Raw genomic sequence first — 17247 nt, 5'->3', positions numbered from 1 at the left:
AAAAAAAAAAAAAAAGAGGAAGGAAGGTATTGAGAGATAACCAGCAATCTTTCCTACCACCACCCTTTTCTTTTTCAAACAGAAGCAATCACTCTTGGCAAAAGTACTAACTTGGATTTGGAGACAAAACTCATCAACAGGCTTTTCTGACTTTGCCAGAAACCTTATCCACATGAAGATGAAATCAAAGATTGTACAAATCACCAGACAGAGGAAGAGGAAAGCTTGACAACATGTGTCAGAATGTCCACCCCTAAAATTACATGAATTTTCACCTAGAGATGGTGTTGGTAGGAATAAGTTGGACAAAGGCCGGCAAGACTATCAAAATTCCATGTTCAAGTTTCAGTTTGACAAACTACATGAAACATTCACAACACAATATAGAAAAACTTCAGAAAGTTTTCAGGGTTTGTTTTATTTGTTTGTTTGTTGTGTCAACTCCTTACACTTGCTTGGAACGCACTTGGCCACTGAGTCATATCTCCAGCCCCAAGTTAGAAAAACTTCAAAGGAAGGGGTCTTCCTCTAAATTCCCCCAAACCCTGGACCTGAAAGCATCTTAATAAAATTAAACAACTTTTTCTGGATTTTCATTGCAGATTTCTTTGGTGCTGACTCTGCATGTAAGCCTTGTTTTCCAGAAGAAATCCAATTACAATTTCATCATCATGCATCTTGGGTGCAGCTAGCTTAGACGGTGGCGATCAGATCAGGAATCAAGGTAGGCTTCTCCTGGGATGGAGCTGACGGCCTCCGTAGAAGAGAGAGTAATAGGGAGAAGTTGCAGCTCTCACCAGGGTCAAGATGTGGTTGTAGAGTTTGAGAGCCATGAGGAAAATGCAGAGGATCAGCAAATGATGAAAAGTGTTGGGATGTCAGTCCAGGTCTGGTCAGGCTCTCAGCATGAGGGCATCATTGTCAGCTGACTGAGCCAGCCCCTAGACTTTCTATAAATAGTAACACCCAAGACAGCCCACATTTTCTCTTGAATGTGGATCTGCTTTCCTAAATAAATCTGTGTCTCTGGTGCACGTTGAGATTCTGAGTCAAGGTTCCCCTCTCTGGGAACTCCTTCATTAACACATTCTCTTGCTAGTCATTTACTTAGGACTGGGCATGTGATAGAGCTCTAAACAGTGAATCCTCAGGCATACTCTGTTGGGGGTGGGGATGAGAGTTTTGGAATACAAGAAGTAATTAATTCTCTGTCAGTCTTTGGACATGGTGATATTTTGTTTTGTTTTGGGAATTGAACCCAGGAGTTCACTGAGCCACATCCCAAGGGTCTTGCTAAGTTGCTGAGGGCCACCATGCTAAATTGCTGAGGCTGACCTCCAAACTGTGATATCCCTAACTCAGCTTCCTGAGTCATTGGGATTACAGGCGAGTGCCACCACACCCAGCTTGGACATGGTGAGGTTTAAGATGTGATGCTGGGAGCAGCTGCAGTCATCTTGTTTCCATGAGAGAAGTAACTGACATATTGAGCATAGTAAAGCAAAGCAACGGAAGAATCTGTATCACGGGGCTATCAGTACCTCACCAGAGTAGTTTCCTGCTCAGAAGGTGACAAGCCACCTGAGAAAATGAAAGTCTAATAATAAAGAAATAAAAGCTAGAGCCAGAAATGAGATTTTTAAAAAATATTTATTTTTTAGTTGTAGTTTGATACAATATCTTTAAGTTAATTTATTTATTTTTATGTGGTGCTAAGGATCGAACCCAGGGCCTCACCCCTGCTAAGGTTGCTCTACCACTGAACCACAACCCCAGCCCGTCAATTATTTATTTTTATGTGGTGCTGAGGATCAAACCCAGAGCCTTGCATGTGCCCTGCAAGAGCCTCCCGCTAAACCACAACCCCAGCCCCAGAAATGAGATTTAAAAGGGAAATGGAGTACCTGATAGGTCCTCCAATCCACATAGGAGCTGAAATCAAATGAATTAGAAAATGGCTCTGGTCCTTTATTTAAGAGAGAGAACATCAAAAGCAGGGATTAAGTTTCAGCAGGTGGAGTTTTGCTTCCTGGTGTCTTGCCCAAACAGGTTGATTGCAATCTTGGCAAGTCACACCCACCTCTGAGAGGCTGTGTGGCTATATGTCTCCGGTAGGTCACCCCATCTCTGGTGTTGTGCAGAACCTGTGGCAGAGTTAGGTAGGATCTCATATGCACTGGGTGATCTCAAACCAGCAGGAGCGCCACTGTGAGTCCCCAGATACCAGACTTTCCTACCCAGTGGCTTCAATGCCAATTTGGTTCATGCACAGTTCACGGATGGCTTCCAGCAAACCTGGAAACAAACAATTGATGACATTGATGTAGATGAACTAACCGTAGGACTGTGCTGTCTTTAAGAAATTTGATATGTGAGGGTAAAATAGTTCTTATTATTTATGCCATTTAGTGGAATTTTTCTGGCACTTGCTGCACAAAACCACCTAATTGACACATGCACCTCTCTTGCAATGCTCAAAGATACTCCAGTTAAAGTAGTAATAGAACAATTTTCTTAGGTAAGATGTTGTACATTTTAGGTTGTTTCTGATTTTCATTACTGTTCGATAGTATAGCAAAGAGCAAAAGTATTTTTTATGCTTTGAAATATTTCCAAAAGCTATTTTCCCTGAAGTGAAATTACAATATCATGGACATTTCTAAGCTTTAGATAACATTTCCAACTTATTTTTTATATATATTTGTTTTAGTTGTAGGTATATGAATAACCTTTATTTTATTTTTATGTGGTGCCAAAGACTAAACCCAGAGCCTCATGTGTGCTAGGCGAGCGCTTTACCACTGAGCCAGGATCCCAGCCCAAATTTCCAACTTATTTTAAACAATTGCTTTCTTTCTCACTTTTTTTTTTTAAGAGAGAGGAGAGAGGGAGAGAGGGAGAGAGAGAGAGAGAGAGAGAGAGAGAGAGAGAGAGACAGAGACAGAGACAGAGACAGAGAGACAGAGAGACAGAGAGAGAGAATTTTTAATATTTATTTTTTAGTTCTTGGCGGACACAACATCTTTGTTGGTATGTGGTGCTGAGGCTGGACCCGGGGCCGCACGCATGCCGGACAAGCGCGCTACCGCTTGAGCCACATCCCCAGCCCCACTTTCTCACTCTCACTCATACTTTCAGGCTTATTCTGAAAAGTTAAGGAATAAATTCTGATTCATATAAATACTGAAAAATCAAGTTTTTTTCTTTCTCAAACATCTTAGATAAATCACTTGTTTAAATTTTTTTTCTTGTATTTGTCAGTTTTGCAGAAGAAGGAATTGTCTTACACAGGATTTGTAATTAAGAATAAATCATTTGTTTTTAAAAAAGACAGTTTGCAGAAAATGTTTTTGGTCTTTTATGATTCCCATTAAAAGGCTATCTGACAAGGCCCTGTGGTGCACACTTGTAATCCCAGTGATTTGGGAGGACCAAGACAGGGGGATTGCAAGTTTTAGATCAGCTTCAGCAAATTAGCAAGTACCTAAGCAATTTAGCAAGACCTTATCTCAAAATAAAGAATAAAAAGCACTGGGAATGTGGCTCAGTGGTAAATCACTGCTGGGTTCAATCCCCAGTAACAGCCTGCTCCCATCCCCCCAAAAAAGATTATGTAGTGAATTAAAAAAAATAAAATAAACTATTGTTTTAATTTTGTGAAATTCAGAAGAAAATAATGCTAAAAAAGCAACTTTTAGAGAGCATTTCAAAATGAATTTGAGGGGGGGCTGGGGATGTGGCTCAAGCGGTGGCACGCTCGCCTGGCATGCGTGCGGCCCGGGTTCGATCCTCAGCACCACATACCAACAAAGGTGTTGTGTCCGCCGGGAACTAAAAAATAAAAAATATTAAAATTAAAAAAAAAAAGGAGTAAAGAGAGTTTAAAAAAAAAAATGAATTTGAGGGACTGTTGGAAGACCAGAACTATGCTGCTGTCTGGGAAAGTGAACTCTTGAACTGGGCAAAAGAACATGACACAGGAAGACAACCTTTAACTGGGACAAGGCTTGCAAAGCTATTAATATTATTTATTGGGGTGTGGTGGCACATGCCTGTAATCCCAGTGGCTCAAGAGGTTAAAGAAGGAAGATTGTATATTGGAAGCCAACACTCAGCATTTTTTTTTTTTTAAAGAGAGAGTGAAAGAGAAAGAATTTTTTTTTTAATATTTATTTTTTAGTTTTTCAGCGGACACAACATCTTTGTTTGTATGTGGTGCTGAGTATCGAACCCAGGCCGCACGCATGCCAGGCCAGTGCGCTACCACTTGAGCCACATCCCCAGCCCGTAAGAAAGGAATCGTTTTTTTTGTTTTTTTTTTTTGTTTTTTTTTTTTTTTTTTTTTTTTGCGGTGCTGGGGGTTAGAACCTAGGGCCTTGTGCATGTGAAGCAAGCACTCTACCAACAGAGCTATATCCCCAGCCCCAGCAATTTTTTAAAAATATTTTTTAAGGTGTAGATGGACATAATATCTTTATTTATTTATTTGTATGTGGTGCTGAGGATCAAACCCAGTGCCTCATGTGTGCAAGGCAAGTGCTCTACCACTGAGCCACATCCCACACTCAGCAATTTTGTAAGACCCCCTGTCTCGAAATAAAAAGGGCTGGGAATGTAGCTCAGTGTTAAAACTCGCCTGATATCAATCCACAGTACCAAAAAAAAAAAAAGAAAAAGAAAGAAAAGAAAGAAAGAAAAATATTTCATTGGAAGTTATGAAACATAGAACTCCTGAACTTCCTCATGCTGAAAATAAAAACTTCCTCCTGCTAAGGATAGATGTCAAGGGTCAAGGAAATCAAAACTGACATATTCTCTGGCACAACCTAGCTAAATTTACATATGTAAATTGATGCTCAGGCCCCTTCTCCTTCCTTTTACCAACCTGTTTTTGTTTCTATAAATTATAACCATTTCTGTAGAATCATCAGCAGAGAAACTAGCCACTTCTGCCCAGTTTGATCAAACTACATAAAATTAATTTTCTCTTTTTATATCATTTTTATCTCTTTTTATATCATTTCTCTTTTTATATAATTTTTTTTAAAAAATTATTTACTTACTTGATCTAATTATACAGTCAGCAGAATGTATTTCAATTCATAGTGCACAAAAGGAGCACAATTTTTTCATGTCTCTGGTTGTACACAAAGTAGTCACACCTTTTGTGTCTTTATACATGTACCTAGGGTGATGATGTCTGTCTCTTTTCACCATCTTTCCTACCCCCATGCTCCTCCCTTCCACTCCCTCGCCTTTGCCCATTCCTCACATGCCCACCCTCGCCTACCCCCTGCTATGGATCAGAATCCACTTGTCAGAGAAAACACTCAGCCTTTGGTTTTGGGGATTGGTTCATCCATTTATCTGCAAATGCCATGATTTTATCTTTTTGAATGCTGAGTAACATTGTAGTGTGTGTGTGTGTGTGTGTGTGTGTGTATCACAGTTTCTTTATCCATTCATCTACTGAAGGGCATCTAGGTTGGTCCCACAGTTTAGCTATTGTGAATTGTGCTGCTGCAAACATTGATGTGGCTGTGTCACTGTAGTATGTTGTTTTTAAGTCCTTTGGGTATAGACCAAGGACAGCGGGGTCAAATGGTGTTTCCATTCCAAGTTTTCTAAGGACTCTCCATACTGCTTTTCAGATTAGTTGCACCAATTTGCAGTCCCACCAGCAATGTATGAGTGTGCCTTTCCCCCGACATTCTTGCCAACAATTATTGTTTGTGTTCTTGATAGCTGCCATTCTGACTGATGTGAGATAAAATCTTAGAGTAGTTTTGATTTGCATTTCTCTGATTACTAGAGATGTTGAACATTTTTTTCATATATTTGTTATTCAATTGTATAGCTTCTGAGAAGTATCTGTTCAGTTCCTTGGCCCATTTATTGATTTTTTTTTTTTTTGTGTGTGTGTGTGTGTTAAGTTTTTGGGATTCTCCATATATTCTGTAGATTAGTGCTCTCTCTGATGTGCATATGGTAAAAAAATTGTTCCCATTCTGTAGGCTCTCATTTGCCTATTTCTTATGCTGAAGGGTGGTAGAATTTGTCCAGGCAGAGTCCCTGGCTTGGCTGTGGGCAGCAGTTGAAATTAAGCAAATGTCACAAATAACCAACAAACTTTACATCTAGTGAGCCCTAGCACTCAGTCATGTGTGGCCTAGTATGTAAAGTTTAGTGTTAGAATAGTTTCTCTGCACTAATCACCTTTCTTTTCATGAATGTGACTTCTGGAATTCCTTTGTTCTCAGCTTCTCCTTCTTTCTGTTTTCCTTTCTTCTTGTTGTTGTGTTATGGATTGACCCCAGGACCTTGCACAAGTACTCTACTACTGAGCTTGATGCTCAGGCCCCTCTCCTTCTTTTTACCAAAAATAATAATAAACAATAAAAAGGACTGGTGGTGTAGCTCAGTAGTAGAGTACCCCTGGGTTCAATCCTCAGTACTCAAATAAAATAAGTAAATAAGCCAGTTTAAAAAAAAAAAAATATATATATATATATATATACACACACACACTTATAAACACATATAAGTATATACACTTATACATATATATAAATAAATATATTTGTATTTTCTTTCTAAGTTCTGTGAGCTGCTACAAAAAAGAGAGGGTGGTAGAATCACCTATTTATAGCTGGTCACACAGACACAGCAGAACAACGGGATTTCCACTGGGAGTAGGGGGAGTTGTTAGGGGCTGAGTCCCTATCTGATCTGATGCTATTTTCTGCGTTATATCTCCTGTGTCAGAGTTGAACTGAGGACACGGCTGATGTCTGTTATCAAATCAATCATGCTTGCTTGTTGGTGGAGAGAAATCCCCACATCTTTTGGGGGTCACAGAAGTCTATGTTGATTGTGGCATGAGAGCAGAGGAAAAAGATTGTTTTTGTTTTGTTCCTACAGAATACTACATTCAGAAATCTATGACAATCTATTTAATTACATTCTTTTTCTTAATCATTGGTAACTTGATAGATGAGAATAGTTTCTCATTTAAGTTTGTATTTTCTTGATAACTAGTGTGTGTGATCATATCTCGTGCGTGTCTTTACCAGCATTTAGCAGTATCTTGCTCACTTAGGGGTGTGTGTGTGTTTTGTATTATAATTGTAATTGAATGCAGGGATCTTTACCACTGAGCTACATCTCCAGCCCTTTTTATTTTCTACTTTGAGACAGGATCCCACTAAGTTGCTGAGGCTGGGCTGGAACTTAAGATCCTTTTGCCTCAACTCCTGAATCTTTGGGATTTGCTTGTATTCTGAGAAGTGGTGTCTGCCTAAAATCTTGCCTCCTGGAAGGGGTTTATTGATGCCTCTACGTCCCTGCCTCTTGACCTCTACATTTAGACTTTCCTTAGAGCCCAAAAAAGAGCTATCAAAGAATACAGAAACATTAAGTGCTTATCCCACTTTTTTCATGTTATTGACTTCCCCCCTATGTGTCCTCCTCCTCCTCCTCCTTCTTTAATATTTCTAATTGTAGATGGACACAGTACCTTTATTTTGTTTAGTTAGTTTTAAACAGTGCTGGGGATCAAACCCAGGGCCTCACACATGCTAGGCAAGTACTCTACCACTAAGCTACAATTCCAGCCCTGTCTCTCCTTTTTGATGAACACATTTGAGGCAGAAGCACCTTAAAGATAAACATGGTTAAACGTTTTTGAGTGTTTCAACTTTAGGAAGCAAAACAGGCATCTAGAGTAGATAATGTCTACACTGAGACCAAAAAGACTCCTCCAGCATTGAGTGTGTTTCCTCCTGAGTATAAAGAGATTGCAGCAAGATAAAGCTGGGGTGGAACAGTGGATCATTGCACCAGGAGTTTAGACTCCTGCCATCAGGAGTTTAGACTTTATCCTGAGTGCTTGGAGAGCCACTAGATTATTTTAAGCAGGAGTGACAAAATCTAATTTGTGCTTTAAGATACTCTGGTTGCAGCCTGCAAATGGGTTGAAGGAGGAAGACTGGAGCAGAAAGACTTTTGCATCAGTCCTGATGGTGGGTGAAGGTGGCCTGATAGTACATTACAGTGGTGGGGATGAGATATTCAACAAGGAGAACTGGCAAAATTGGCTGTGGGTTATGAAAGAGAAGGAGTGCTGAGAGCCATAGCCCAGTCAGAATGACGCATGGCATTTTGCCAGAATGGAGTGGTTGAGGGGTGACACCAGCAAGCCATTGAGATGATAATGGTTATGTTAAGCTGTGTATTCAATTGTAATATTAGACCCCTGCTGTCCGCCTCAGCCAGCTACTTTGGAGTTCTCACAGAGATTCCCGGAGGAGAGTTCCCATTGGTTGGAGAAGTGCCAAAGGAGGGATTTCTGGTGGGTGGTTCCTGGAGGAGCCACATGGCGTTCGGGAGAGTTCCCGGGAGCGTGTGTGGTGTGTGCTGGTGTAGTTCAGGAATAAAGTTTGTTCCTGCTTCAGTGGCTCATGATTTGTGCCCATCTAGAATGCGGCAAAGGAGGAAATCTTGAATCCAGATTTCTGGTTTATGGTCATTCCTTGAAGTGGGGAAGATGATGGAAAGAAGTTTGAATTGGGATGGAGATGTGGAGAGATGGTGAGTTCAGATTTGGATATCCTGAGCCCAAGGTGCCTGTGTGACACACCAGTGGCATGTTCAGAACTAGCTGGATATCTAGAAGAAGATATCTGGGCTAGAATGAGAGAAACAGGGCATGGCAGGAATGAGAGAAACAGGGCTAGGGATGTAACTCAGTGGTTCAGTCTCCCAAAGACACACACACACAAAAAAAAAAAAAAAGAAAGAAAGAAAGAAAAATGAAACAAAAGTTCAATCAGAGCAGACCAAGTCACTTAAAGCTGGGACATCTCCAGGTTCTCGTTGCTCCTGAACCTAATTCTCACTTCCCTAGATCCTTAGCTGGCTTTCTGTGTTAAATGAATGGGACCTTTCTTTAGTTTCCTTGAAACAAAGTTCCCACTTTGTTTCAGCAGAGGGCAGTAGATTGTAAAAAACAGCCTCCTTTCTAAGCCCAGAAAAAACAAGTCTATCTCCAACATCATGCCCATCCATGTTAAAGTACCCCAAACAAAGCATTATCATGGTCTGCTCATGAACAGGAGGGACAGGGTAGACCTCAAAGAGTGGTGAGACCTCAGAGAGTAGCAAGACTTCTTTCCTCTTGTAAATGACTGTTTAGCTATGCATGACTTATACAGACCTTGAAGAGGGAGTTTGATCATGAAGATAAATATGAGTTGACAAGATAGCTTTGATTATAGAAAACAGCATAGTGGAAACATGGCAACAGTAAAAAGTTTGGTATAACATTGGGGTAGGGGCAGTAGTAATAAATATGCTGTTATAGGCTCTGTGTCATCCTGAAAAAATGTCAACTTTAAGAGTTGAACATCTTTCTGAAGGCAATGAGAAGTCACTGAAGAAGCTACACAAGTAGTCTACTACTGAGCCACATCCCCAGCCCAGTTCTAAACTTATTAAATGTCTTTGTGTGGGTTTATTTGGCCTATCCAGTTTTTGTTTTGTTTTGTTACTGGGGATTGAACTCAGGTGCTTTACCATTGAGCTATATCCCCAGCCCTTTTCATTGTTTTGAGACAGGGTCTCACTATGTTGCTGAGGTTGGCCTTGTGGCTCAGCGGTAGAGCACATGCCTAGCATGTACAAGGCCCTGGTTTTGATCCTCAGCACCACATAAAAATAAATAAATAAAATAAAGGTATTGTGCCCAACTACAACTAAAAAAATAAATATTTTAAAAAATATCAAGGGCTGGGAATGTGGCTCAGGTGGTAGCGCGCTCGTCTGGCATGCGTGCGGCCCGGGTTCGATCCTCAGCACCACATACCAACAAAGATGTTGTGTCCGCCGAGAACTAAAAAAAATAAATAAATATTAAAAATTCTCTCTCTCTCTCTCTCTCTCTCTCCTCTCTCACTCTCTCTTTAAAAAAAAAATATATCAAATTATGCCACTACCTCATCTTCTTCCTGCTTCCATGCACTCCCTGAGAGAGTCCTCTACATTTAGAAAATGATTGCTAGAGCAAGAGGTAGATTGAGGACAGAAAGCTGAACCAACACCAATATTTGATGAATGTTGAAGATACAGGAATGTTCATAGAGTCCCCAAGGGACAGTAAGAGGGCAAGTCTGACAAGTCTTAATGAAATAGAGGATGAATGACCTCAGAGTATTTTGCTCCTGCAAACTGCAATGATTGATCCTAAAAGACTACACACTGCTCCTGGGCTCCAGGGATTAGAGTTGGGCATGAGTGCATACACCCATAATCCCAGTGATTTGAGAGGTTGAAGCAGGAGGATGTCAAGCCTGAGGCCAGCCTTAGCAATTCAGTGAAGTCCTAGGCAATTTAGTAAGACTATCTACAATAAAAAATAAAAAGGGCCAGGGACAGCTCAGTAGTAGAGTACCTCTGGCTAAGAAAGAAAGAAAGAAAGAAAGAAAGAAAGAAAGAAAGAAAGAAAGAAAGAAAGAAAGAAAGAAAGAAATTGCTTGAAGAAGTGAGGGATTCTGAGTTCTTCTTAGGCAATGACTCAAAGGGGCATTTTCTGTGATAAGATCCAGTGCCACATCTAGGACAATTCAGGGAAAAGGAATTTTTGAGATTCAGAAGGAAGAGTGACCTCCTTTTCCAAGGAAGAGATAAGAAAGGAAGATGGCCTAAAGTTTTGATCTTTAAAGGAAAACCAGAAAACAAATTCCAGGTTCCCAACTCTTGGAAACAGAGTATTGTTGTATGGCATGCTTTAGACACTGGGCTCTACCAGTCTTCTTTTGCTCATCTCCATTCTTTAGGAAAAAACCATTTTTTTTCCTTATTAAATTCATCAACCAATTGAGTTGACCAAAATAAAAATTTGGGTATATTGGCTATATATATATATATGATTAAACCCAGGAGTGCTTAACCACTGAACCACATCCCCAGCCATTTTTATTTTTTATTTTGAGACAGGGTCTCCATAAGTTGCTTAGGGCCTTGCTAAGTTGCTGAGGCTGGCTGTGAGATCATGATCCTCCTGTCGAAGACTCCTGAGGCTCTGGGATTACAGATGTTCACCACTAGGCTGGGCTATTTTGGCATTTCTGCTAATGTAACCTCTAGTTAGGCCTTTGGTGACTGACTAGAGTGGTGGTTGGCTAACTTTCTATCTCTCTAATTAATATTTAAAAAATAAAGATCTATTGGTATTTTAAGGAATTTTCCTTTACCTTTCGTGTGTCTGTGTGTCTGTATGGTGTTTAGTCTATCTGTGATCTTTTGAGGTTTTGGATTTGTGGTTTGGTAACTTTCATTATTTTTGAAAAAAAAAAAAAAGTTTTACCCCAGTACTAGGGATTGAACCCAGGGGCGCTCTACCACTGAGCTCCTTTAAATATTTTATTTTGATACAGAGTCTTGCTAAATTGCCCAGGCTGGCCTTATCCAAGACTCTGAGTTCAACATTATACCTACATGATAAGGGAGGTAGGCACTTCTATATGTGTCTGTCCTTCTAGGTCAGTTTGTAATCTCCTTACTCTAAGTTTTCAACTGTGGCATTTCCTTTCCTTGAGGCTGTGTTATTTGTCATGCAAATATGATTTCGATTTTATAGTCCTAACCAATTATGGTACAAGCCTTTCTCTCTTTTTTTTAAATATTTATTTATTTTTTTAGTTCTTGGCAGACACAACATCTTTGTTGGTATGTGGTGCTGAGGATTGAACCCGGGCCGCACGCATGCCAGGCAAGCACTCTACCACTGAGCCACAACCTCAGCCCAAGCCTTTCTCTCTTAGCCACAATGTTCTTTGCTGATTTCTTACATTTATATTTGATAAATATAAACCTTCCTTGCAGTTAACATACAGATGTGCTTGAAATCAAAACCCGTCTGATTACATACTTTGGATGGACAGTCAATAATGATTTCTTCTAACAGTTACACTTTTCCTCAATTTTGTTTATTTATTTTTAGAGTGCAGAGATTGAACCCAGGGTCTTGAACAAATGCTTTACCACTGAGCTACATACCCGGCCCTTCTTCAATTTTTAATTCTAGTCAAATTCAAAGCTCCTTTCTGCTCTGCTAATTTAGGTGAAGCACAAGATAACCTGGGGTTATTTAATATCTGTCTCTTACATGTGTCCTGTTTTTCTTATTGTAATGAGAATCCCTCAAGAGACAGACTCTTGTCTGTTCTAATTTTTGCATCTCCTCCCACCCTCATCTCATCTCTTTTATCTAGCATAGACTCAACATTGGGTTAGAGTTTCAGATGTGAATTAAGTAGCTCAGTTTCTAGTCAATCTTTATATGAGTTCTTTCTCCCTTGCTTAGATTATGTTACTTAAGGCGGAGGGGGAGGGGACAGTCAGCATCTCATTGGGGGGTTCTTCTTCCTGCCGAGGAGGGTATAAGTCTAAAATAATTAGTGAAGAACAAAACACAAAGGGTCAGAAATATATTTACAAAAGTGGAGCCCCTAATACATCCAGTCTGCATAATAGCTGGAGATAGACAAAGGAAAGATGGTTCTGGTGGTTTATTTAAGGGGGTACATCAAAGGCAGGGATGAGGTTTTAAGGGCAGAATCTTGCTTCATGATGTCTTGCAGTCAGCAGGTTGATTGACATCTTGGCAGGTCACACCCATCTCAGGTATTGTGTAGGCCACAACAGAGCAAGATAGAAATTCACACTGTCCCTGGGCAATTGAGTAGAGAAAATGTCTACAGGTCATTCCCAGACACCAGATGTTTCTATCTACTAGGCTTCAGTGCACGATGACCCACACACAATCCATGGACAGCTTGTGACAGGTACTGTTGCCACCTTTAGTATTGCTACAGTTTGGACCTTTGTATTAAAGTCTTTGTATTAAAGTCTTGGTCCTCACCTTCATGCTACTAGAAGGTGGTGGAAAACTCTAAAAGGTGGGGCTTACTGGGAGGTTTTAGGTAATTGGGAGTGTGTCCTCAAAGGGGATTGTGTGGCTCAGTCCTCTTTCTGCTTCCAACCATGAGGTGAATAGACTTCCTCCACCACATGCTCCCACTGTGATATACTGCCTTGCCACAGGCCCAAAAGCAATGGGGCTAACCAAACATGGACTGAAACCTCCAAAACTGAGTCAAAAATAAATCTTTACTCTTTGTAGGTTTATTACCTCAGGTATTTTGTCACAGTAATGGTAAGCTGACCAACACATGCATTAGTTTCCTTCAGTGCTTCCAGAGGACATAACTTCATTTCTGTAGCTTTGCCAAGGCCCAAGTTTACTCCAGCATGCCCTCCTGCTCTTTACCTTTCTTCTCCTGGGGCCTCTACTGTGACTGGGGGCCACAGGAAAGAATGGATGCTGAGCAGGGACTCCCACAATAGCCTTATGCAAGATAACCTTTCCAAGTGTTTAAATTGATAAACTAAGGCCACATAAAGGGACTTTTCCATAAGATTACTCAGTGGTAGACATATTTTCATATTTGCTACTTCACTCAGGTGTTGTGTGGGTCACAACAGAGCAAGATATGGTCTTGCTACGGTCAGAGAAGGTGTCTGATATCCTTCATTTACTCTCTAGTCCCTTTAAAGCTTTGTCCTTCCTTAGCAATCATCCAATCAATGCAGAAAAAGAAATGGATGAGAACTTAAATGAATGAGTGGGAATATAGTGTTGGAAAAATTTGTACTCAACTGAACTTAGACCCACCACACTCTCTTCTGCCTCTGAATTCTTGTTCTCCAAGAGTTCTTCTGCTCTGGATACCTGATTAATGGGTTTCTCTGGCTCCCAGCCCTTCTGCTTTCTCTCCAGGAGATGGTAGGCTTCTACCTTTTGGCTCAGCATCTGTTTATGGTGGCACTCATGGCAAGCTATCTCTTTGACTCCATCCTTACATGTGTTGCCCGGAAAGCCACTTTCTCAGGTGTGACCCAAGATCTCAACTGTCTCTCCAATAGGTTGTGAAATACTGAGCACTGATCATCATGGAAGAGAAAGTAGAGTCTGGAGACAAGCATGGTGGTGCATACCTTGTAATTCCAGTGACTCGGGAGGCTGAAGCAGGAAGATCACAAGTTTGAAGGCAACTCAGGCAACTTGGCAAGATCCTGTCTTAAAATAAAATAAAAAGGGCTGGGGATGTAGCTCAGTGATAGAACACCCCTGGGTTCAAGGCTCAGTGCTGGGAAAAACAAAAAATAAAAATAACAACAACAAAATAGTCTGGAACTGCATTGGGTAAAATTGGAAATGAGGCATTGCTTTATCTTCATTAGCTCCTTGAAAATCTAGGAACATGTGATTAGAATAAAGAGTCTGTCTTTCTTTTTTAGTTCTGAGGATAAAACACAAGGCCTTGTACATTTTAGGTAAGCACTTTACCACTGAATTGTAACTGCCAGCCTAGGAAGAATTCGTAAATATGTGCAGTTATCAGTGAAAGAATACATGAAAAGACCACCAGGCCAGAATACAGAGCCCAGAAGTCGACCTACATAAGTATTGTCAACTCATCTTTGACAAAGAAGGAAATGCAATATAATGTAAAAGGCTTTTTTAAATAAATGGTGCTGGAACACCACATAGGATTGAGAGAACACAGGTCACTGCCTAGGAAGGCTTGTTGTTTCTGGTGGTGAGAAAAGAACTTCAAAAACCGCAACAATGTGGACTGAGAGAAGGGAAATTTGGCCTCTTCCCTTGTTTACAATCTTTATGAGGAGATCAACCTAAAGGAATATACTCATAAAACATCTGAAGAGATGGCACTGAGAAGCATGCCTGTAATCTCAGTGACTCCAGAGGCTGAGTCAGGAGGTTTGAAAGTTCAAGAGCAGCCTGGGCAATGTACAGAGATCCTGTCTCAAAATTTAGAAAGGGGAGGCTGTGGTTGTAGCTCAGTGGCAGAACATTTGCCTAGCATGCAGTAAGGCACTGGGTTAGATCCTCAGCACCGCGTAGAAATAAATAAAATAAAGGTACCTTGTCCATCTACAACTAAAAAAAAAAAAATTAGAAAGCAGGGGATAGGCATGCTGGGGATGTACCTCAGTGGTAGAGTGGCCTTGGGTTCAATCTCCAGTTTAAAAAAAAAATCTGAAGAAGTCCATCTGAACATTTGGCACACACCCTAAACTGCATATATTCATCCTGCTTATAGGTGTGCTATGGTCTTCCACATTGTTTCCATGCTCAACAAGGAGTATGTGAGTAATAAAATGTTAAAATCTTTTCCATTGAGTCCTTTCTTTGAAATAGGTATATAGTATGCTGGGGCTGTTGTAACATACTATATTCCTGTCTCATTTATACACTGGGGTTAAACATATACAAAAAAAAAAAAAAAGAAGAAGAAGTATCTAGACACATATGTCATACCCTTCACAAAAATTACTCCAAATGGGTCATAGGCAAGATGTGAAATATGTTTATAAAACATTTAGAAGGTAACATAGGAGAATCAGCATGACAATTATATAAAACACCAGAGATGGGCTGGGGATGTGGCTCAAGCGGTAGCGCGCTCGCCTGGCAGGCGTGCGGCCCAGGTTCGATCCTCAGAACCACATACAAACAAAGATGTTATGTCTGCCGAAAACTAAAAAATAAATATTAAAAAAAAATAAAACACCAGCAATACAATTTGGGAAAGAAATAATTGATAAGCTGGGTTTTATTTTATTTTGGTACTGGCGATGTAACCCAGGTGCACTTTACCACTGAGCTACATTCCAGACCTTTTTATTTTTTGAGACAGGTTCTCATTAAGTTGCTGTGGGTCTTGCAAAGTTGCTGAGGTTGGCCTTGTGATCTTCCTATTTCAGCCTCCCAAGTTTCTGGGATTACAGGCATAAACCACCATGCCTGTAATTCAGACAGCTTGGAGGCTGAGGCAAGTTCAAAGCCAGCCTCAGTAATTTAGTCCCTAAGCAATTTAGCAAGACTCTGTCTCAAAATAAAAAATAAAAATGGCTGGGCATGTGACTCATTGGTCAAGCATTGCTGGGTTCAAACCCCTGTACCAAAACAAACAAATAAACAAAACCCCTTCAGCTCTAAAAAAAAGAAGAAGAAAAGACATTGTCAAGAGAATGAGAAGAGGGCTGTGGCTCACAAGTGGTAGAGGTGCTTGCCTCACAAGTGTGAGGCCTTGGGTTCAATCCTCAGCATCACATAAAAATAAATAAATAAAGATGAAGATATTAAGAGAGAGAGAGAGAGAGAGAGAGAGAGAGAGAGAGAGGGGGGGGGAAACCACAGTTGGGGAGAAAATATTTGCAAAAGACACATCTGGTAAAAAGCATCCAGCTTACTTCCCTCACTTACTGAGTTCCAGAGAAACAGTGCTATGCTCAAGGTCATACAGTGCTCAAGGTCATACAGTGGCATACAGCTGGGTCATATTAAGTGTCATATCTCCCTTTCTAACTGAGGTCCTTAGAGATAAATGTCCCTTTGTTGTCTAAACCCCTCACTATGTCAAGGGTCTTGGCTTCCTTAGGAAGGGCTCTCTTGCCTACATTATTGCCTCTATCCCTCTTGTCACTGGAGGGGGACCTTCAGGTTCTTGACATCCATCACAGAAAGAATAACATAATGAGTCAGGAAGCAAGGCACAGGTAAAGACTTATTTAAGAACAGCCCACTCAGAGGGAGTGTATGGGCACCCCTCATTTCTCAGATATGAGAAGACAAGTGACATGCTCAGGTTTAAGCTCTCCGACTATATATATGATTTTGGGAGGTGAGAGGCATCAAGTCTCATGGCCACCACCCTATATTTAGAGGTCAGAGTATTCCTCTTTGGTCAAACAGCCTAGCCATTAATCACTTGTGGGCACATTGTGTAAGTTCCTCAGGTGGGTGACATTTTCATGAATAACATGTCTATTCTTTCATAAGCATACATTAAACTTTCCGTCCAAAAAAAGCAAGTGCCACATAACGTGTCATGGTTTGGGAGGTCTCTTTGCATGGGCCCATTTTAGTTTATCTATCTGACTCTCATCAAACCTCCTCACCAAGCTATTTCTCTGAAGTAATTGTGAACAAATTTACATTCTAAAGTTAATGATCCACATAGCCTCGAGTATTTGCATTTCTAAAATGCAATCCTTTAACACAAAGACCTGAGTTCCCCAAAGATGTTTCCAGTCTAGACTAGTGATGCTGCTGCTTGGATCTAGCTGACATCCCTCAAACCACAGCCTCCTTAGCTCAAT

The sequence above is a fragment of the Ictidomys tridecemlineatus genome, chromosome 11 (genome assembly GCF_052094955.1).
Source record: "Ictidomys tridecemlineatus isolate mIctTri1 chromosome 11, mIctTri1.hap1, whole genome shotgun sequence".
Taxonomy (NCBI): domain Eukaryota; kingdom Metazoa; phylum Chordata; class Mammalia; order Rodentia; family Sciuridae; genus Ictidomys; species Ictidomys tridecemlineatus.
The sequence above is the reverse complement of the archived record's forward strand: the minus strand, read 5'-3'. Positions refer to the sequence as shown.